Source organism: Alligator mississippiensis, chromosome 3, assembly GCF_030867095.1.
Source record: "Alligator mississippiensis isolate rAllMis1 chromosome 3, rAllMis1, whole genome shotgun sequence".
Lineage (NCBI taxonomy): Eukaryota > Metazoa > Chordata > Crocodylia > Alligatoridae > Alligator > Alligator mississippiensis.
The window spans coordinates 37,672,941-37,696,435 of NC_081826.1; the positions used below are offsets into that span (position 1 = coordinate 37,672,941).

The 23,495-nt window shown below is 40.7% G+C and overlaps 1 protein-coding gene across 4 annotated transcripts in view; it reads left to right on the top strand.

The window, feature by feature from the left end:
* Positions 1–23,495, top strand: part of NCALD (neurocalcin delta) — a 210,791-nt gene that overhangs the window by 111,251 nt on the left and 76,045 nt on the right. Inside the window, exon 1 of one of the 4 annotated variants that reach the window (XM_019495743.2) lies at positions 4,690–4,792. The exons of 2 other annotated variants lie outside the window; for them this stretch is intronic. The gene's annotated coding sequence lies outside the window, so the exon portion shown is untranslated. Of the gene's footprint in view, positions 1–4,689; positions 4,793–5,618; positions 5,756–23,495 lie in introns of those variants that run through there. One more of the 4 variants, XM_059723833.1, reaches the window with a different exon arrangement.

Below are 23,495 nucleotides of genomic sequence, written 5' to 3' on the forward strand. Positions count from 1 at the left end.
GAGACTTTAAATCAACATTTTTATCAGTCATTACTGAAATTTTTCATTTACCCAAAACTGTATAATTTACTGAAAACCAGGAGCTGCAAAATAAACATTTTCCTGGGATAATTTTGAAATAAAAATTATTTTATTATAACAAAACAATTTTGATATTTTATAGATGTATGTATTCAATTGTTACTGATATATTTACACAAATTTAGAAGCATAGATAATGTTACCAGATTGTCATGACATAAAATATTTTAATACATTTTTTTCAAAACCATTTAAGAAAACCTTTTCAAATAAAAAAAAATGTTAGCAGGTGTTATCAATTAGTAAATACCAAGCACAGTAGTATTTAGGGAACTGGATCTACCTTGTAACCACAGCATGTGTGTTTAGATACACAAATGGATATAAAACAAAATGGTAATTGCATACTTATACAGATGTACATGCAGACATACATGTATTCCAGCACAACTTAAGTGGCAAATTTTTAAATGTCATTCCTATATGCTGAATATACCAAATGTTTACGATCATTTTTTAAAATTTATTTTATTCAGTGGGCATGTCTACATGTTCATTAATGCACTGTAATTATGACACATTAAGTTTAGTACCTATAACTACAGGTACTAACTTAATGTGTTTTAATTGGAGCTACTGCACAGTAACACCAACACATGCTTTTTTGTGATGCTAATGTGCAGTAGATTAATTCTGTGCATTAGCACAGTTTTTTCCTTCCACGCTAATGTGCAATAGAATTAGTCTACTGTGCATTTAATGTCTCATGTATACATGCTCAGTACGTGTTTATTTTAAATTCATTACATTACACTTGTCCTGTTGACTAGTGTTACAAGTAATTGTAAATATTTTATTTATAAAGCATGGTTTTTAGGTATTTCAGATTATTTTTAGGCATTTTTTATTCTGTTTCAATATATACATCTAAGATCTCTTCATTGTTTCTGTGAGATTAATGTAAACAGCAAGATGGCATGCCCACATTCACAGATCTGAGATGTAGACTTTATATTTTGTTTTTGTCTACTTATCCATTCATCCTAGGTTGTAAAAAAAAGTGCCTGATACCTTAGGGCATTTTTACATATGCTCTGGGGAGAGTGGGAGGGAAGAACGGGGATGGTACTTTAATTAGAGTGACTCTGAGAGCCGATCGAATTTAATCACCCACAGTGTTGCATGGATCAGCATCCCCATGCTTCAAAATGGTAAAAGGGGTGCTTTAACTAAAGCTTGTTGAATGAGCTTTAGTTAAAGCACACCTCCTGCCATTTTTGAAAGGATGCTGATACACGAGATGCAGAGGCTGCTGGAGGCGCACTACTTAGCATGGTTGAGCAGACTCGATGTATCAAGTCTCCTCCAACGTGCTGTAATTACAGTGCATCAAAGCAGCCTCCCCACATGTCTACAGGCACCCTTAGAGTCTATTTACTAGAACATCTTATGCTTTATGGATTATCCTATGGTAGTTATTCATTAGACTCAGAATACTCCTCATTAGACTCAAGGCAACCCTTGGAAAATGCCACCTTTTAGCTTTCCCTTGTTTTTTGACTACAGAAAAATAGCAAAGCAATTCTTCTGTTGCAAAGAACTCTGAAAGAGCGCAACAGGTCAAAATGTCATTGACACTATGGATTCCTATTTGAACTCTGAGTTTATCTTGTGAATCCTGGTTACATGCTTACATTTTGGAGCACCATTAAAAGGGGCTAACATTTTGGAACACCCTAAAAAGGAACTCAGGGCACCCCAGGATGTCTCAGTACCCTGGTCAAGAATCACTTTCCTATGAGAAGACTGAATTTATTATAATGGCTCAGTTCATGGTTTCATACCCCAAGCTTCTTTGGATATATAAATGTTGTGTCTGAGCACCTTGCAGTCTTTAAAGGCCTTAAATATTAATTTTAGGCACCTCCTGGAACTCTTAACCCTTCTATTTTTCAACATTAACACCTGAAACTAGTTTGAAGCATACTTTAGGTGACTTAAAGTTATGCCATTCCAGGGCAGGTTTATCTCTGATCTGTGTTACCCAGCTCATGTTCCATTAATGTGTGGCCACTTCATGCAGATAAGCCACCCAAGTTGCAGTTGTTCAGCATCCCAGGATGCAGGCTCCTCCTCCTGCTCCTCCTCCTGTTCCTGTTGTGTGTGGGCAAACTTTCCACCTCCTGAACTTTACTGCCCAGGGGGACAGTTCCAGCACCAAACAAAACCCTTTTCCTGCCTCTAGGGGTGTTGCCTTCCCAACCCCAGGGATTAAACCCTGTGCAAACAGCCTGCAGAGTATGTACCAGCTAATCAGGTGATAGGGCATGGATGGGTCCGGGAATGAGGTCTAGGGGTAGTGGAGTTTGTTGTGGGGGAGAATAATGTAGAGGACTGGATTGGGTCCCCATGAGCTGCAGCTTCCTGCCCAAGGCAGGAGCAGTAGCTCCCCCAAAAGCACCTTCCTTTACCACTCACACCTCCCAACCACCCTGGGAATCACAACCAGCACCTCCTTTCCCCCCGCACCCTAATCTCAAATCCTGACTCATTAAAACATGAATTTTTTTAAATTTACTTCCTCTTTATTTCTTCTTATATTTTTACTACTTTTATTTTATCCTTCAGTGGCTGACTTCCTTTATTTCCCTCACCCTCATTTCCTTTCCACCTCCCATTTCATTACCACCCCATCCCATTAACTGTCTGCCTTGCAGCTTCATATTCATGCTCCTCCCAATCTATTTCTCACCTAACCCCACCTAAAGCAGGGATAGAAGACTATCCTGGCTCACTAGCCCTGCCTGTGGTGGCAAATCCCTTCTATAGCTCCTCGTCAGGCCCTTGCTCACCCTCCCTCTAGTGGCAAGTCACAGCTGTGCAGGTGGGGAGCAGTCAGCACTCAAACTAGCACTAACACCAATCAATATTTGAGCAGCTCAAAGTACAGTGTGTAACAAGGGCCTTATAATTATACATCGTCACAACACCCCTCTGAGGATGTTCTATCGGGGCGACACGTAGGGGGTGCATATGGGTGCATGTGCACCCCCTGAGCATGGTGATGCAGCCCATACAAAAAGGCGCCGCCAACACTGTCGGTGGTGCCTATGGGCGGTTGCCACTCATCACCCCCTCCCCCCCCACACCCCTGCTGCCAACACCGCCAGTGGCGTCTGAGGGCAGTCAGCCATCCCTGCTGGCCACCACTGACACTTCTGGTGGCATCTGTGGGTGGTCGCCGTCCCCTGGTTGGTGCTTGCCACTCCTCCCCCACCACCAACAGGGCTGGTGGCATCTGCAGGAGCTCCCACTTACCGCCATTACGCTCCCGCTGCTGTGCCCCCCCAGCCGCCAGGGGCACGTGTCATTCATGAGTGGTATTATGCCCTTTTTTGCAGATGGAGAATCAAGGCACAGATAGATGAAAGATCAGACCCTCACAGGTATTTATATCCAGTATCTATGGTGAATCCTTCCTGAGCTGGGTATCGCTGCTGAGGAAATTAGTCCTTGTCAGGACTCACTCCTGCTCTGGATGTGCCTGGCTCTGGGAATTAGTTCCCCATTACCACTATCGGTCTCTGCTTGTCTAATGGCTGTGCTTGGGCTTAGATGGAGCAATAGTAGTTTAGGGAAGTGATTTCCTTAGCAGTAGTCCTGGACACAGCAGGGAGACATGGCCTTTGTACCTAACTTATATTGATTTCAGATTTGGGCATAAGTATCTTGCCTAAGGTCAGGGAGAAAGGACATGTGGCAGGGCAGAGACCTGCGCCTTCGCCTCTTGAGCTACTTATCCTAACTGCTGGGCTCTCCTCATGCCTGGGCTCTGGCAGGGGCTAATATCTCCTGTGAAGGAGGAGGCAGAACTTCCTTAATAAGGCATCTAGCCAGTTGTGCCATGCTGTTTCTTTTCGGTGAAGGAGTCTCCCCTGCCTCCTGCAGGCAATCATTTCATGCCTTGAAGCATGAAAGCTGATGACCTGTTATTATTTCAGTTTCAGTAGCTGCTGTACAAATAATTCTGGTAATGAAATGCTGTCTCTGCATCCTCAATTTAACCAGGGCATTAAGATGGCTCCTATTCCATTCAACCTATTCCAGAGGGAAGATCCATGTGTTGATTATGTGCTGTATAAAATAGCATTATTTTTGTTCTAAATAACACCATCCTTTAATTTCATCAGGAGTCTCATTGTTCATGTGCTATAACATAGGGTGAAAAGGAAGGTTAACCCATTTTCAGGAGTTCCTTCCTAACTCCTTTAGTGCCATCCTTAGCCTTTTAGCTCTGTGCTTTCCTATTTTATACTTTTTGCAATCTTTCCTCAAATGTGACTATAACCCTTTCCTCACCACTCTGTTTTCCTTTTTGTGGGTCTTTTGTTTATTACTGTGATGTTTTTCATAAAGTGAAGTGGCCACAACTATCTTCATCTCAGAGTTTTCCAGTTTGATTTGTTCTAATCACTCTGCTTTATATTCTAGCCTGTTTCTAATATGCCCCTGCATCATATTTTTTTTATATATTCTCATTCATTGTACTCTCCTTGTAAGTCCTTGCTTTTCCTTGCTGGTTTTCCACAGGTGGAATTCAATCTCTTTCTTGTCCTGCCCCCTTTTGCAGCAGCTAGAGGTCTCCTGTGGCAATGTATAGGCAGAAAGCAAATGGTAATTTGAGCAAAAGGGCTGATTTTAGCTGCTCTAAGATTACGAGAAAATCTGAAGCTTGAGCCTTGTGTCTGACTTTGGGATAAGGCTCTGGAAGGTGAGTACATTTTTTTTTTTCCTCCCTGTGACACTGCTACCCAGAGCAGCAAGCAAAAGATCTTGTTTCATTTGTCTAAACAATGTGCATAGAATAGGAGCAGGATAGAAAGGGGAGGGTCCGATCTCCAAGTCATTCAGATATTGGTGGTGATCACAGCTGGGGTCCTATAGCTGTTCTCATTCAGACTTGCACAATGTTGGTTAGCCGCACTGCCAAACATAGTTTGCCTTGGTACTGGTATTATTTTGCAAGTATGTGTTTTAAGGAGCTGTACTTCACTAGGCAACTCCAGACAGAGATGCTGACACTCATGGATAATTTGTTGTAGCTCTGCATTAAAGTTCAGTACTATGTACTTTTTAAAGAGGTTGATTTTGTTCAGTAGGTGCAGTCCCTCATCTGGGCATTACCAAGTTTTACCATGTGTAAAGTATTTGGTCAAAACCAATCCTGGAGGTGTCTCTATGTGCATAGAAAAGAGCCTGTTTTTTGTGAGATGCATTTTCACTCGGGTGATGATGGGCATCAGAAGGGTGCTTTTTGTAGATGTTTTGGGAGGTGGTTTCCAGGAAAGTGCATTTTCTTAAAGGGACATGATTAAAACAGCCATGAAGAAAAGATGGTATAAGCTCCTTGTGATATCTAACTTAAATGAGGTTGTGGTGTTTGGGTTGTCAAGGAGCCCACGATGGTTCAAATATGCACACAGTATTACAGATGACCTATTGAAATAATTTCAGAGCAGTGCTGTGGTTGCTACGACAACCAATGCTCTTTTGGCTTTCATCTGGCCATGTGACAGTGACTTTGACGTCAGCTGGAGGCAGTCTGTGGTTTAGTCCACACAGCCAAAGGCTTGTGAGAATCTGGTGGATGCTGGATTTATCCCTGTTGCTGCTGCTGTTTCTCAGAGGTTGCCAGAGCATGGACTATTAAAAACTTGCATTTCTGCAGTGTGAGGTAACTGGTTTGCTTTATGCTCTGATCAGGTATTTCTTCTTTTAAAAAAGGGGGGGGGAAACCTTTTGCGGTTTCATAGTTCTCACGTTTGGTTTGCCTGCAAGTTTGCCTTGATGAACAGCTACAGTACTATTAGACAAATGCAAAGCAGCTTCTAGATACTATTTCTGTGTGCAGTCTGCAAAGCAAAGTTAAATTTGGATTAATGGTCCATGAGGGGTGAATAAAATGTAATAGTTGGTTCTTGACACTTTGAACAACTATGATGGAATATAAATAGAACAACATTAGGAAAATATTTCCTGTTGGGGGAAAAATCAAGTAATTTCTTTAGGAAACTCTTCAGGGATTGTGTTTTAGACTTCAGTATAGTCTTGTACTTTTGTTGGAACTTTTAAAAAAATCATCCTGATCATAGTAATCTGAACATCATTTAACTTTTTCTTTCATTTGCATTGTGCTTAATTAATAGACACTTTGATAGAGACTGATAGAAACATCCAAAAGTTTGAGTTCTCCTTTAAATCAGCTTTGTTCATGCATGCTCCAATCCGCACTGCAAGCCTACTATGTTAAGTCTTTTATTGCTGTCTTGGCGTATGTGGTAGACTGACTGTATTCTGTTTACAAAGGAAAAGGTCAACAGCTTCCTGAAAAAAAAATCCCAAATATGCCAAGATAGACAGACTGTTGTGATGTATGCTCTTGCCCCTGTGCTCTGTCTCTCTCTGTCTCTGTCTCTTGTCTCTCTCCCGTGCACACTCACATAGAGTTTTTCTTTTATGTGGGGAAAGATTAGCTAAAAAAAACCCCTCGTCTTAAATAATCCAAATAATTGAAAAGTAAAATAGTATGTTGATAATTTTTTTCTTCTGAAGAAGTTTGGTTTTTAATATTATAAAACTAGAAAGGCAGTTGTTACTAAGTGCAGAATGCAAGTGTTTAAAGTTTTATACCTTTGAGTTTGCCTGTGTGTATGTGTGAACCTATATATTCATTTAAAAAAATGACTGATGAAGCATCATGTGTATTCTTTCCTGAAAAAATATATTAACTAATTCTATTATAGCTAATTATTTCCTGTTCACTATCTAACAAAGTTTAAAGGGTTTACTGATGAAGATGTTATTTTTAAAGCAGCCCCCATGTTGAAATTGTTAAAGAGCTGCAAAAGAATTTAAAACAATGCAATATAAAAGAGAAAACAGATATGTCAAAGTAGATGTAAATCTATGTAATGTGATTTAAAACTGAAAGTACTTCTGCAAAGAGAAATGTTGCTAATAATCTCAAGTTGACTAAATTCAGCATGCTTAAAATAAGAACAGAAATTAATGCACTTAGAACCTTAAAGCTTTTATAATTGATGCTGTTTAATGTAGACCAGGAAGGTTAAAACTTGTGCAAAAGATTTCAAATATTTTAAGACTTATAATTTAAACTTCATGTTTTAAATGTTTCTCGTGATAGTGGAACATCACTATGACTCACGCTGAGTGCACTTTGTCTAAATGAATTTAATGATGGTTAACAATATGCAACAACTGTAAAATACCATTATAGTTAATATCTTTTTATAAACTCCATGATACTTTAAAATCTCTAATGAAAGTTTAGTCTTCTCTACCTGGTGATGTGATGAATGGTAATCTCTCATTGACTTTGGTGCAACTGGAGGGCATTCAACCCCACTCCCATGTGAACCTTATAGGACTTTCTGGAGGTGCTCTGCTTTTTTTATCTGAGGCTATTAAACAAACAGGGAGGAAGTTGGCTGTTTGACAGATCAACCCTGAATTCAGAATACAGGAACTGTAAAAGTGCACAGGTTGGCTTTTTAGCTGAAGGGAGGGAAGTAGCTAGTAGAAAAGATCACTCCACTGTGCAAGGCTCACAAGGACATCATGCTTTATTTTAAAAGTCTAGTTGACCTTTTCTATTATCAAATATTTTTTTACTACTACTTGGATTTTATCTTCTGTGCTAGTGAAGTTCATAAGATAATTCAGCTCCTTTCCTTTTTCGTGCCATAACTCTATGTTACCTCCTCTCCTACCCAGCATCCAAGGGCAAGTGAGCGGTGAGGCAAACAGGATATAGGGTTCACCTTCTCATAGTTTGCTCCATGCTATGTTTCTAGGGACTTTGACATTAGGGTATACACATGGTTGCATTTGAAACCCACAGATCTGATGTAAAGTGAAACAAAACTGCATTGCATTCACTCCTAGTGACATTACAGCCTTATCCAGTTGCACAGAGACTGGCACGTGTAACTCTTATTAGCCTTAATACGAGTTACACGAGTCAAACCCTCATATGCGCATCAGGAGGAGACTATCCCTTCACACAGCCTTGTCTCTTTATCCATGAAAAAAAATGCACTGATCAGCAATTACCATAGAATTGGGGAATTTCACCTTAGGGAACACCTTAACTAAAAAGGTATCTAAATCTCTATGCATCACTACCCTTTAAACTGGATTTCAGCAGTAACATTTTAAAAAACCCACTGGAATGCTTGATACATTCACGTACAAATAATTAAACATTCAGCTCTTCATTGGATTGTATCTGGCTTTTATGCTAAGCTGTAAGTCTTTCAAGATAGATAGGTAATTCTTTTAACATTTTAAAGGCTGGATCCTCCACTCAGTTACACTGATGTTACAGTGCTATAACTTCATTGTATTCAGCATTATCGCACAGGCTATGTCCCAGTGCAGTGCTGTGCAGAGATACCAGAAGCAGTATAGTTGTGTTAGTGCAGCAGTCTGATTAGGCCAAATGAGAATCAAATCATAGTAGCACGGGAGGAGTTTTACAGTAATACATCAATAGCAGGGGTTAGCAACCCTTAGGCACAGTGGGCTGCTTGGTCTATGGTGGGCTGGCACTTCTGACGCAGCTGCTGTCACTGAATGTGGGGATTAATAAATCTGCACTGTCACCACAGAAGCCCCCTGCCATAAAAATGCTACCAATATTTGGGCTTCATGGGCTGCATAAAATTATATTGTGGGTCAGATCCAGCCCACAGGCATTAGGTTGCAAACCTCTAATTTACACTGCTTCTGGGACCAGAGCTAGCTTGTTCAGAGCTGGCATAGCTGTTTCTGCATGGTACCAGCAGTGGCACTGATTTAGGGGTGGACACATGGGATGCCAGCCCTGGCTGCTTATTTAGAGGGGATGCCAGAACAGCAGGCCCCTATGGAGTCCACACCATGGCAGCAACAACACGCATCCTAAGACTCTCTAGTGCTAGGTGCTGCTTCCTTCCTCACTTGCCTCTCTGGTGCTCGGCATCTCTCAGGCAACTCTGCCCAGGGCACCAAAATTCCTCTGCACTGCACTGTACAGGGAACTGGGAGAGCAAAGTCAGGTATCAGGACCTTAAACTACATTTGCAGAAGTTGTTTTCACCCTTGTTAGAAATTGTTACATTGTGGTAGTAATGGCTTGAAACCACACTAGCGATAACTGGTTTAAGTAACAGGAGAGCAGCAGTGTAGAACTGGCATTTCAATGAACAGTTGCTTTTTTAACTCAACACAGATGCCATGAGTATGATATTGTGGCAGGAAAGTGCATGCTTACCCCATGGTTTGTCCTAAGCCCAAGTACGCAAATCAAATTCTGAAATGGTTTTATATTCACATTTTAAAGGGACCTTCTTCAGCGACCTGAAATCTGTGCAGAGTTACAGTCAGATAACAGTTAAAGAAACAGAATGCGTTTTGGCTGTTCTCATACTGCTGTTAAATTTATCTTCTTAAATAGCAGGGGATAAGAGTTGAGGTTTGAGAAACAGTAATTTTGTAATTATTTTACATGGATGGAATTGTTCTGTCATCAAATTTGCATTTCAGTCGGCATTACAGGATGAAAATATAATTAGAAACTACAGTTCAGAAATCACTGAACGCAATATTTCCCAGAGGGAGCACACTAAGAAGCTGCTCTCATTAAAACTTTAGTTGATGTTGAAATCCTAGAGTTGGAAAATATGAATGTGGAGTTGTAGAGTTTGCTTCACTTCTGCGGTGTTAACACTCTGGACTTTCTGCTGGACTTCAGTTTTTGTAAGGTTCTACAAAACATTGGATCATTTAAAGCTAAAGTATCAGGCCCTGTTTCACAGGAATTTAAGCTGATGCTGCTGTTAGTTACCAAATTGTTTGCAACCACAAAGTGACATTGAGACAATGTTAAGAATGCTACTTGCTCCTAAGAAACCCAGGAAGCTTGGACTGAAACATTTTTAATGAGCCCCAGTCGCAAAGCCATGAACTGACCCAATACCTGGAATCCCCAGAAATATATAGTTGCAGTGAGATGAGTAAAGGATGATCTTCTGGGCTTAACTCTGTAGTTCTTTGCTCCCATGAATTTCGCAGTAAACATTACCAACAGTGTGTAAGACTGGGATTGCATGGCTTTCATTGATTTAAAATTGTTTAAACTTCTGTTGTTGTTAAGAAACACATTCTTTTTTTCCTGGTGTTAACTGGAAATGAAAACTGGTATCTGAGAGAGATGAAAAGTTTTGAAGGATCTTTGGATCCAGTTTAATGGTGATAAATCTATTCTAAATTTATTGTAAATGCTGACTATGCCACAAGGGGCAAAGCGTGCCCATCAGGTCAGTGGATGGCAGGCAGCCTGATGCACAGAGCATGATGAATACAGCTTATTCCATAGCAGGAGGGCTGGAGGTGCTGGAAGCACATTCACTGTTCAGATTTCCCTGCATATACCACACAGCTGTGCTTCTTGGGAGAGCAGCTGTGCTTCTTGGGAGAAGCAGCTATGCTGCTCAAGGAGAAGCTATGAAAATGGAGGGGGAGTAGGGTTCGGAACAGCAGGCCAACTTTCTAAATCTGGCTTGAGCCCCCACTGAGAATAATGTCTTACTTGATTGCAGCAAAGGTTTTAAACCATCCTGCCCCATCCCAGGAGTCCCCTACTCACCCCCACACCTTGGTGCCCCCACTACACTGTGCTGCCTCCACCTCAGCCCACCCCCAGCCTTACCCCTCCTCCCCCATCCTTCCAAGGACCCCCCCGCTCGTGCCTCTCCTTCCTTCTAGCCCTGCAGCTCCATCCTGGCCGCACCGTCCCCCCTCCCAGTCTCACCTGGCAGGACTGCTGGACCCTAGGTAGCCTTGCAGGTGAGCAGCCTTCACAGACAGGCAGTGGCCAGGACACAGTGGTAGCGTGTGGCTGGGGGTAGAGAAGGAGCCTATGGAGGATTCCATGGGCTACCCACTCCTGACAGTGCTCCCTGCAGCTGATGAGCTGCCCTTATACTCAGACACAAAGTGGCACTGCTCTCCTCTATTTGTCCATCAACATTTCCATCCTGCCTCAATCATTCTCACAATTTCTTATTTTTTTACAGGCAGCTTTTTTTTTTTTTTTTTTAACAGCCTTTACAGACAAGCATTTTTAGCCCCCTTTGGCACTCCTTTTGCACAGAGGCACTGTTAATATATGCAGATTGGACAGAAGAGGGGCTAGTACCTTCATAGACTGGCAAAGGGGAGAGTTCACAGACCCACTCATTTGGCTCTGCCTAGGGGCAGCAGTCAGTACTCCAACCCAGGAGGAGCTCACTTTGTGTATGCATGCAGCCAGATGCACGCTGTGATAATGCTCTGACAGAGTTGTTATGCCTACACAATATCTGCTTTTCAGTGTCAATAACTGCTGTTGAGTTTCTTTAATGAAGCACATTTTTAAATATAACATTTACACTGTGGAGCATTTTCTAGAGCATCTAAATAATACCCAGCAAAAGTTAGGCTACTGAAGCCAGTGTCCTCAGATAATTAAGTGCCTAGTTCCCTTTGATTTCAGTGGGATTAGATGCTTGTATACCTTTGAAGATTCAAGCCCACATAACTTGAAGATATCATCTATGATGACTTCAGTCCCCTTTAGGTGGGTGAGTAGCACTTACATGTCTAACCTTAATTCCATATGTGACTCCACTTGCACTTACATGTCTAACTCTCACATATGTGGCATTTTGGGCCACTTATGGAAAAGCTTTATGCCCTAGTTTCCGCTGAGTTACTTCTCTTGTCCTCCAGAGCATACTTAGAAGGGATCAGCTCCAGCCACTTACTCTTTATTGTGATCCAATTCTGTCCCAGAAGACATGTCACTCCATGTAAAATCCTGAAAAAAGACACTAGAGCCTGTTGGATGAAGTAACAGGGTCCTTCCCATGTTTTGATTCAGTGGTCAGGGTCCTGATAGCTAATTTTTGTTGTCCTCAAAGATGGCTAAAAGGAATATTTATTTTCCTTTGGAAGCCATGAAAAATAGAAATACAAGTGTGTAGTTTGTCTGCTCTATGCCGGGACTGAAAAAATACTCACTACTTGACCCTTTTATGTGTTAATGCCAACAGGTGCTTCTGAAGAATCAAGATGTTGTCTCTTAGAGCTTCAAACTTGTTCTCAACTTATAAGAAAGTGAGGGTTTTGAAAAAAGTCCAAGACTAAGTGTCTTTAATTGAGTTTTATTAGATAAGCAGATTGGATAAGGTAGGGGCTTGCTCTTGTTTTCCAAACAAGAAAAGTTAAAGCAGAAATATTAAAAAAAAATAAATCCCAGCTAGATTCTTTCTTGGTAGGTTTCCTTCATTCACTGAACGCAGTAGATTCAAACAATTGTTCCTATCGAACTTGGCCATCATTTGTGTCCCTTCCAAGCTTACAGAAACACAGCGGGCACCTCTTCACGTGAGTCTCTAACTAGACACTTGCAGTGATTTCAGCTACGATGCAATTCAACCCCTAGAATTTTTCATTCCAAAGAAAAGATTCTACTTATTCTTATGTTGCACAAATATTCCTAATCGCCAAATCCAACTGGTTGGGGAAATGAATGCAAGGTTGTTGATTATTTCTACAGCTCATTTGTGCTTCTTATTACAGTACTATTCTTTTGTGTAGAGTGGCAGCATGATTGCAGAGTCCTCTTAACTTAGCCATTTTAACAAGCACAGGTCCAATTAGAGCAATTATATTTCAGCAGAGATGTCTGCTGTCTTCTGGATAAGTCTGTCAAGTATTGTATTCGCAGCTGTTTATTTTGTCTGTGAATTTGTATATAAACCCATTCCTGACCTTGCTTAGATAATTCACATTTAAGGGGCCATGGAAATATGTTACGTGAGTGTGTAGCCTGTAGTGCATAAAGAGTGAAAAATTATGACTGGCTTAGAATAAAATTAGAATAGAATACACTGTCTTTGGTCATTGAATGTCTTTGGTCATTGAATATGCTGTCTTTGGTCATAAAAGGCCTGATCTTACACAGAATGGAGAACTCGTAACTCCCACAATCTCAGTTAAATGTTAAATATCTAAACCTGTTATAGGAAGTTGCCGTTTTACTGTGCTAGCTGTGGATGGCTTTTTATGCTAAACCCTAACATAGATGCTCTACAATTAGATTGCATTTCATTTTGCCATCTTGATAGAGTTGTTAAGTTTTGCAAGAACTCTTGGGTAGTGAATAGCTATGCAAAAAATCCTTAATGCTTTTGCTTTGTCTTCTGGAAGGTCCTCATGGCAGAGTATACATAATCCTTAGAAAAGCAAATGGCTGCAAATGGAGCTGGTTAAAAGTTGGAAGTTCTCTTCCTCAAAATTCTGAAAAGAATAAATGTTTTGCTTCACAATAAAAAGTTTGAAATTTTCCTTGGGAGAGAAAATCTAGAAGAAATCTTCAAAGTTATCAACACATTTTGCTTTAAAAAGGGAAATAAAGGGGTGTCCAAGAGCTCAGTCTATGTGGTGACCAATCAGTCATTGTGCCCTGGACTTCTAGGATCCCTATCACTATGTTCATACAGACTTTCTGGACAGATGAACAGAATGTGCCCCACCTGACTTGACATAGTAATTGAGTTTACAGAACTTTAGTGGATGCATTGAGCTTGATGAATTGACACTTCTTTGATGTCTTGTGTATGAAGTGAGGGAAAAGCTCTTTTCTGAATGACAGCATTTTTGGGCTAATACTTTTTTCTGCCCTCCAGAAATAAGGGAGAGGGAGGTAAGTCCTTGTTAAAATCATAATTACTTACATGGCCTTGTACAGCTGGAAGAGAATCAATATAGGACCCCACACGTGGTAGTTACATGGTACATAGTGGGCACTTCTACATGTGCCTTTACTACACAGTAACTTACTATGCATTTTTAGTAAGGGCATTTTTACACATGTAAGCGCCAGGTGCTTTGAAAAGCGCCTGCTGCTGTATTGCTTGCAGTTGTATAAGCTGCAAAATGCATGTCAGCATGCAGAAAATGGTGGCAGTCCACTTTTGAACTAAAACACATAAAAGGTGTTTTAGTTCAAACGTACTTCTGTGCCATTTTCTTCGTGCTGACACAGATGCATTTCTCCACTTATAGAACTGCAAACAATGCAGCGCCATGAGCATCATCTCGCATGCGGAGTAGTCTCAATTAATCAAGTCTGCTCTGATGCGCCAGATCTCCGGTGCATGTTCGGGCATGAAAATGTATATGTATAAATGCCCCTTGTTAATATGCAGTAAGTGGTTTTTAGGCTGGCATCTACACATGCAGCTGTTAAAGCGCAGTAACTCTGTGTGTGGACCGATTTGGGATTAACTTGAGTCCTAAGTCAGTCCACACATGCAATATTACTGCAGAATAAGGTGTCTATGTGTGCATTACTGCACAGTAATTAATTGGGTGTAAATATGATGCCTGCATGATGCAGGTATCAAATTTATGCTCAAGTCGGTGTAAGTTACCATAGTTACTGTGCAGTATGGGCATGCACATGTAGCTGCATGCCCATACTGTGCAGTAATTTTCAGTTACTGCACAATAACCTAAAATACTGCGTAGCAAATGTACACATGTAGATACACCCGGTATATGTTAACATAATCTAAGACAAGCAGTTGGTCATGCAACCTACATTTACCTGAGGTAAAGGTGGTTAAGAAGTTTTAATGCAATGCTGTAATAGGAAGAGAGGTGAGACACCCCCACTCCGTCCCATCCTGTCCCCATCCCCCACCGCATGTTTGCCACATTGGTACAGAGTTGTAAGGTGGAAAGACATTATTAGACAATGAATTTAGCATGTGGTGTACAATTGCTGTGGCAGGGAATAGTCAAAGGCATAAAAAGTCTTTGTTGATTAATGGTGTGTATGATAGGGGTTCAGTCCATCTCCCCAGTCTTGCTTCTGGCCAGTGGTCTTGGGGGCACTGACTTTGAATTGGTGACGACCCATGATGTGCTTGATACGGATGTTTCTCAACCATTGGATGCTGTCAGATACCATGAGGTGCATTGGTTAAAGAAGCCAAGAAACCTCCAGCAGTCAGAGAAAGGAGATACCCAACACCTGTAACAAAGGCATTGGATAATATATTATAATAATATATACAGCACTTGATTTGGTAAACTGATTGCACTTGCACTAGAGTAGAGGACCAGCAGCAATGTGGTTAATAGATTTATTGCTAATGCAATATCCAGTATATACATAGCATCTGACAAAGTAGACTGATGCTCATGCTGTTCTGAGCAGTTAGTCTCTAAGGTGTCCCCTACCCTACCTTCTGCCTTGCTAAGGTTTTAAAGCAGTTGAGGCCAACCTTTTTGGCATGCATGCCACAAATTAAATTTCATAGATTTCATAGACATTAGGGCTGAAAGGGACCTTGGAGATCATCAAGTCCAGTCCCCTGCCCCAGGGGCAGGAAGTCAGCTAGGGTCAAAGGACCCCAGCAAGATAAGCATCCAAGCATTTCTTGAATGAGTCCAGCCTAGGTGCCCACACCACATCTGGAGGGAGTCTATTCCAGGTCCTGGGGGCTCAGACAGGAAAGAAATTTTTCCTTATGTCCCGCCTAAAACAGTCTTGTAGGAATTTATGACGGTTGGTCCTTTTTTTATGACTGTTGGTCCTTAGCTTCACATCCTCCCTGAGTGTCTCTCTGATCCCCTTCCCCAGCTCAATCAGCCATTGTGCTTTCTGCTCCCTGCCCTGTGCCCCTGCCTTATCTGTTTCTTTGCTTTCTGCTTCCTCCTCTGTGCCCCCTGCCCAATCTGCTGCTCGTTTTCCCTGCTCCTTGCTGTATCTGCAACTGTACGTTCTGTCTCTTCCCTGCTCTGACACATGCCACACACACAGGCTGCCTGTGCCACTTGTGCCACGCATGCTGCAGGTGGTTGGGCATCCCCACTTTAAAGCATTTTCCAGTATTTTACCCATTATTTTTTTCCCTAAATAATATTTTAACTGAATTATTTGATCTTCAAAAGAGGGCAATGTGCAGCCAAACTGGACAGCTGCAGGCTTTTGTGTGTCTGTCAGGGTAAAAGCTGTATTTAATTTTAATTGAAGATTATAAGCCAAGTGACAATTCCCAGTATTCCTAGCAATATAATGTCTTTTATATCTCCAGATATGACCTTGTTAATAGTCTTAACTGAGTCTCCAGCTGCATTGCCCAAGGCTAAACTTATTTTTTGCATGCACAGCTACTAATGCAGATGTAAGTATTTTTTTTAAATGGAACATTTAACATGTATGAATGGCTTCCAGCTACAAAGTGGATGGGTTTAGTGCACATATTGTGAAAATGCACGGAGGGATCACATACATCTTTTGTAGAACATCTTTGTGTCTGCAGTTGACCTGAAATAACACCTGCTGATAGCATGCTGCAGATGGAAAAGTGGGGAAATATGGGCAAAGAAATATAATCAATACACTTGAAAGACAGGCAGGCCTCACTAACATATGTTACTGATCTTCAGTTCTTGATGTGTCTTCTTTTCTCAACTGTCTAAAATTGACCCATGAAGACATCTTTGAATTCCTGTTATGCAAGAGATTCACACCTGACATAAAGAGACACATCATGACTTACCCTCCTATACTATATCCAGGAGGAGACACAGCTAAATTACACTATGCTCCAGCAATCCCTGCCAACAGCCTGTGTGTGTTGAGAGGCTAAAGGCACAAAGGTGGAATGTTACAACTGGCTTCCAATTCCCACGTGCAAAAGGAATGTCTTTAGATTGCAGCAATGTAGATTTAGATTAGCTCTCAGGAAAAACTTCTTTACTGTTAGAACAGTAAGGTGGCAGAAGGTACTGCCTAGGGAAGTTGTAGAATTTCCTTCATTGGAGGTTTCCAAGAGGAGGCTGGGTGAGCATTGGTCAGGAATGATTGAGGAATAGTATTCTCAAATCCATGCAGGGGATAGGACCGGGTGACCCTCCAGGTCCCTTTTAACCCTGTGAACTTGTTAAAAGATCAGATTTTGCCACTATTTTGCTGCTGTGGAAGTGTTATGCATGTGGCAAGGTACACCATTGTGTCTTTTTTCATACCCTGTTTTACAAGGAATCTCAGCTTGCAAGGTTGCCTTTGGTTAGATATAGGTGAAGAACTACTCCTGTCTGTGGAAGCTGGAGGTTTCCAGTGAACAATAGACCTGATTATGTCCTTTTACAAGAGTCATCTCTCTTCTCCCACTCATGTGCAAGGCCCTCACCTTGGTGAACTAAGATCAGGTGGCCATTTTTAAGCGATCTAACCTCCCCTTAAACTCCCCGAATGTCCAAATGCAGCCCAAGTCTGCATTCTAAGTCCAAGTCCTCTGCTGCCTCACCTGGTCTAGTCATTTAACTCCAGTACCTTTCCAGTAAGATAAACATAATAATTAGTAACCTGTTTTCTCAGGTGCTTTCAGTTCTGTACATGGAAACCAGTGAATACAGCTACTCCTCACTTAATGCCGTAGTTACATTCTTGAAAAATGTGACTTTAAATGAAATGATGTTAAGCGAATCCAATTACGTCACAATAGTTACCTACTAGCAGATGGCGGCCAAACGTATAACTGAACGTTGCGTGACTTTAAACGAGTATGTTCTCTAATAGATCAGCTACGTAATAATGAAACAACGTTAACCGGGACGACGTTAAGTAAGAAATACCTTTAATTTAAAGCTCATTATTATTATTTATGGTTTTGTGAATTATATGTTGGTTGAGCCGCTTTTGGAGTTTGGGGGTTTGCTGAAGCCAACTTGAAAGTTAATACTCTATGTGTAAACAAAAATTATGTTAGCTAATTTAGGGGACTTTTTTGGAAGTAATACCCAAGTCGTTTTTCCAGAACAATTAACACTTACTGACTGAATAATTACCTCCCAGCTGGCTTGCATGATGAAAAATTATACTTAGTGATTTGGCCTGTGCAAGACAGACTGCTGAACATTTACAGCAACACAATTCTGGTGTTAAAGGATCAATATCTCTGCATGAAACTGAAGAAAATTGAACAATATGGAATATTTATGTTAAAAGAAATGAAAACCAACTTTTCCTCTAAGCAGCAAAAGAAAACATCATCCAGTGAATGTTTCAAAATCCAAAACTTTCTCCTTAGAATTTCTACTCCCATTAACAGTAGTCTGTGGCCCTAAAGTCCTATAATTCTTTCAAGTAGCTCATTGTGAATAAAGGAAATTCTGGAAATAAGAAGTGTTCCTGTTTTGCACAATAGAGGACAATTGATTTATTTGGTAATAAAATCCTATTCAACTGACCTTATATTACTTCAGTGTTTGTATTGATTGATCTTTATCTTTTGTGTTTTGCTACAATCTTTCTATTAAACTATCAGTATTGTCCAAATTGCCACTGCTCAACTGCACATAACTCACTTTTCCTTACTAATTAAGTTGGTTATCTGATTTTGCTGGTGGGTAAATGTGTTCAAGATTTTACAGTACATTTCTACATGTAAACAAATACAGTGACAGGCTTTTCTCTTGTCATTTATGAGGTTCCCCCCCGACCCTTGTTACAGAGCTTAATACCAGCTGCTGTTTAGGTGCCTGGCACAAAAAGAATCTAAATGGTATTGTTGTGTGACATGCTTGTCTTTGCATGCATTAGTCTTGACAGGGTCTGGGTAATTGGATGGTTTGTCATGTTTGTAAAAGTGCATTATTTCTAGATTTGTCCAGCCCACTCCCTTTGTCTATAAAAGACTTTTAAATTGCTTAAACATGTTAAGAAAAACATAATGTACTATAGAGACCTTTATTGCATTTCATTATAAGGCACTGAATCTAATAGCCAAAGATCATCAGTTTATTTTTAAGTAGGCAGCAGCAAGATAATCTAATTTCATGCCCATGTCTCTTAGGGAAAGTATAATTAATTTACCCAGCCTTCCCATTAGAAACCCCAAACCCAATTAGTTTATTTAAGCATGTCTTATGGAAAAGGTCCACACTATTAAATGTTGTTCATAAGCAGTGTCTTGATTACTAGCTGTGGTGTTATTCAGAGTTACTTGGATTCACTGCTTTTTTTTCTGCCTTGAGGAAATTCATAATATAGACAAAAGGTAGACCATGAATTCAGATCATGAATAGTTGATTTACCTATCTCATTGTGAAAAGAACAGTTTCATTTCAGTAGGCTTGGCCTCAGTGTCTCAGTCAGATAGAAGCATATCGATTTCCATTTGAAGGCCTTTGGATCATGTGTATGTCTGTGTTCCACTTCAGAGAAATAAAGTGAGGTACCTTGGTAATATTTACTGATTCTCTTGATATTCTCTTGATCCAATAGGCAGAATGAGAACCTCAGTCCAATACCAGAATTTCTGGTATTACGTGAGCCTCATCAGTTACAAATGACAAAGGAAGGGAAAGACCAACGTATATTAATTAATCACAAGACAACTGTGACCTACCAATGAGATATGACCATGAAAAAGATGCACTTTAAAATTGAATTTATCGGGTGAGGTATTTCTGATAGCTAAAGTAATATCAATGACATTGTGAAACAAACTGGCCTATCCTTTTATGGAATACTGCGTATAATTCTGGTCACCCATGTTCAGGAAAGATACATTTAAACTGTTGAGAAGGACTCTAACAGCATGTCGGGAATGGAGATCATATCTTAACAGAGGGAACAAGAAGAGCTTCTTTAAGCAGTCTAGGAAAAGAAAGAATGAGAGGAGATACGATTACGGTCTATAAACAAATCAGGAGATAAACACCAAGGAAAAAAATGGTTATGTGAATTAAAAGACTAATGATGGTATAAGAACAAGTGTATATTAGCACTGGGCAAAGCTTTGGTCCCTGATTCAATTCAGCAGAAATTCAGCCCAGTTCAGTGGCTCAATCTTTGAGTCTGAATCGAATCGGAGGACACTTTAATCTCTCTGAATCAAATTGGAACCCTCCAAATTGATTTGGAAAGTTTCGGCGATTCAAACATAGACACAGCTTTAGATGTTTTTTCTACATGTTTTTTCTACAGCTCTGAGATTGGAGCAGGGGCTGGGACATTGCTGCCTGTTGCCAGGGCAGGGGGACATTGATCTCAGAGCCTGGTGGAGACAGGTGCCCTGGCAGCAGGCAGATGCCAGGAGAGGAGCCAATGTCTCAGCCCCTGACTTCAATCTTGGAGCTGAGGGCCAGAGCTGCCTGCTGAGGGGACAAGGGGACATTGTCCCCACCCGGGATCCATAATCAGAGCTGGCCCTGGCAGCAGGCAGCTCCTGAAGGAAGGGATTGTTCTCCCACCCCTTACTGCCTGGGCTGATCAGGAGCAATTTACTACCAGTCATGGTAAATCTACTACCTGTATTTATAAGTAGTAGAAAACCACACAGTAGATGAATCTACTGCACAGTAAAGTGTCTTATGTAGATACATCCTCTTTAACATGGTCTGGGGTCCCCAGCGCGCTTCACAGAAGACCTAGAAGTGGACCAGAAACACTTCCAGTCCATTTCTAGGTCTGGATGCTTTGTTCTGATATAGTGTTCCTTATTTCCTTGGAGGTTATTCAGTGAAAGTCAAAATTCAAACCACTAAATGCATTTTTCAGGATCAATGCACCTTTTTTGAAAATTTGGAATAAGGATGATCATTTTTTCATGGTCTGACCTGTGTTGTTGAGATCCTGTGGGATGATAGAGCAGAGGGAAAAAATGGTGTTTTTGCCTTTCCCCATTTTGAAGACTGGTAAATCTCAAAATGTCTTATATTCTTCAAACTTTTTGTGTGCTTCTTCTTACTTTAAAATCATAATGGATCTTCCCTGAAATTTTCAACAAGAATTTGTATCCCTTCCCTCTTCATCTTAGAGGGCTTTAGAGAACTTTGGAGGACATTGCCGGTAACATCACAGGAACCTGAAAATGGAGTTATGTCTCTTCCAGACCTAAGTAGGAGGAGAAATGGCTTTGATTTGGAAGGCTTTGTTATGATGGAGGTCCCAGCTTTTGATTGCATGAATTGGTGTCTCTTTCCCTTTCATTTGAGGGCTGGTGTGGTAGGATTCCAAATCTCGTAATATTGCCGTTCATTTATACAAAATATATTGTATAAATCAGAACCTACTGTTTTTAATTTTAAAACTACTTATTAACAAGCTTTAGAAAAACTAATCTTTTTCTATATTAAAAAAAGGAGCAGTAAAGAGCATTTCATATGTTAGGAACTATCATCCTTACTAATGCTAAAGCAGTCCGCATTTTGAAGAGTTAGCTTTCACCGACATGTTGAGGGCTGGCTCGAAAGGTGAAGCAGAGAGATATAGTCATCACCTCAGGCCTGGGCTTAGCTGTTCTAAAGCTAGTGGCTCAAATCCTCCCAAGACATTTTAAACTCAGCTTGCTGACTTGGTGGACAATCATCACTGGTAGAGCTATGTGAGTGATTGATTTCTAGGTTCAGCTACCAAATCGAATAGAAAAAAATTCTATTTGGATTGAACTAGGATTAATGTTTTTCAGTTTTGCTTCCTGAAGTGAAAAATGAGTGTTTTCATTTCTTCTGATGTAGAAGATTGCATTCAACCTGAAATTAAATTTACATTTCAAGCACTTATAAGAAAAGGAAGGGAAAGCACTGGATTCATAAAACTGTGGGAGGACCCATTCCCCTTCTTACCCAGTAACTGAAAGGTTGGATTATTCATCTACAATGTGGGAGACTTGGGATGAATTCTCCCTCTACCTGGGCAACTCAAATCTGCATATTCACTGCCCTACAAACTATGAGGATTAAGGGATAGGAGATGTTCTAATGTCTTCACTGCAGCCGCTCCACAACAGACTTATTTTCCCTAGGATGTGAGGTAACCTTACTTTCAGTCTCTGCTTTAGTGAATATTTCACTATTTAATATAAAATACTTAATCATTTAATGAAGCAGGGAATTACAGGGCTTCTCTCTCTCAGGAAAATAAACACTAGGATAAAGAATCAGCAACATGCTTGCACCCTCCCTCTCTCTCTCTGGCCTGACGAATCTTTAATTACTCCATGCAAATGGAAACAGCCTCAACAGGAAAGATTGTAGATATCCTTCCACCCTCATCCCTGGAATAACCTAGTGTTTGGGACATTTTCCTGAGCCACAGATGAGATGTGATTTTGAATCCTCTTTGAAGCCAGGTCCCTCTATTATAATATAGTATAGTATTCTATATACTATAATAAGGAACAGAGCCCTCTTGCAACTTTGCAAATCTCACCCCCCTGAATTTTGTTTTCAGACAAAACTATTCAGTGAATTTGAGTTAAAGAATAATTGTGAGATGACTGAACCCACATTTTTCCATAAGTTTATGGTACACCAAAAAACTGTTACACAGCATTCACCCTGGGTTTTGCTGATGATGTTCAGCTCGAGCAGAGGTTTCATGAGGCCAACTTTGATGCTGAGGTCTTTGCTCTAAGATAGTGTTTATCAGGCATTTTGTCCAGGTTTTAAAACATGTTGTATGTGTGTGTGCACTACACAGTGCCAGATTCTCTGGTATATTCTATCCCCATTGCACTGGTCAGAGGGGATACTAAGTCAAAATGGCTAGCCAGGGATCCCCATCATGGGGGAAACTCGCTGTTAGCATAAACCCAATGGAGGTAGTTCATGTGCCAGCTACTTCTCCACCCCGATATAAGGAGTCTGGTGGGAGTATTGCTATACTAGTCCACCAATGATGTGAGGTCCCCAAGGGATTTTATGCTAGTGGCAGAAATTGGAGAAGCTCCCAGGTTCTCTAGAACCCCAAACTACTGATGCAGTGGCTGGGCAGGTGCAGAATTTGAGCATGTAGCCAGTTCCCTGAAGATGCCCCTCCCTTCCCTTCTTCCCTATGCTGAGCAAAAATCAGATACAGGGAAGTATCTAACAAAGAATATGGCAGGAAAGGAAGGAAGGGGTTTACATTGGACTACTTAGCACATCAAAAGGAAGACAAAGTGCCTTGTATCTGACAAAATCAACATTCAGAGAGTTCCTTTGATGACAGAATGAGTTCATATTCCAGTCCATCATCTACATAGTTAATGCATGAAGTAGTTTAAGCAGCTGTACCAATAAATATGATAACCTGATTTTCCAAAACATAAAAGCTTCTGTTAAGTGAGGTTTCATGACACATTCCAGTCCTTTAATTCAGAATGCTTCAGAAGAGCAGCATTCTGCTGCCCCCCCTGCCCCCAACTGTTAAGCCATTAGAAGTTTCTCTTCTTCACTATGCGAGGAAATGTAAGCAAATCTTCTAAGAGGAAGTAAATAGAACGGGACTAAAACTTCCCTCCCCATGTGTCTGAATAGCTGTTCTACATTTTGACAGCCCTCATGTGAAAGTAAATACAAAGTAG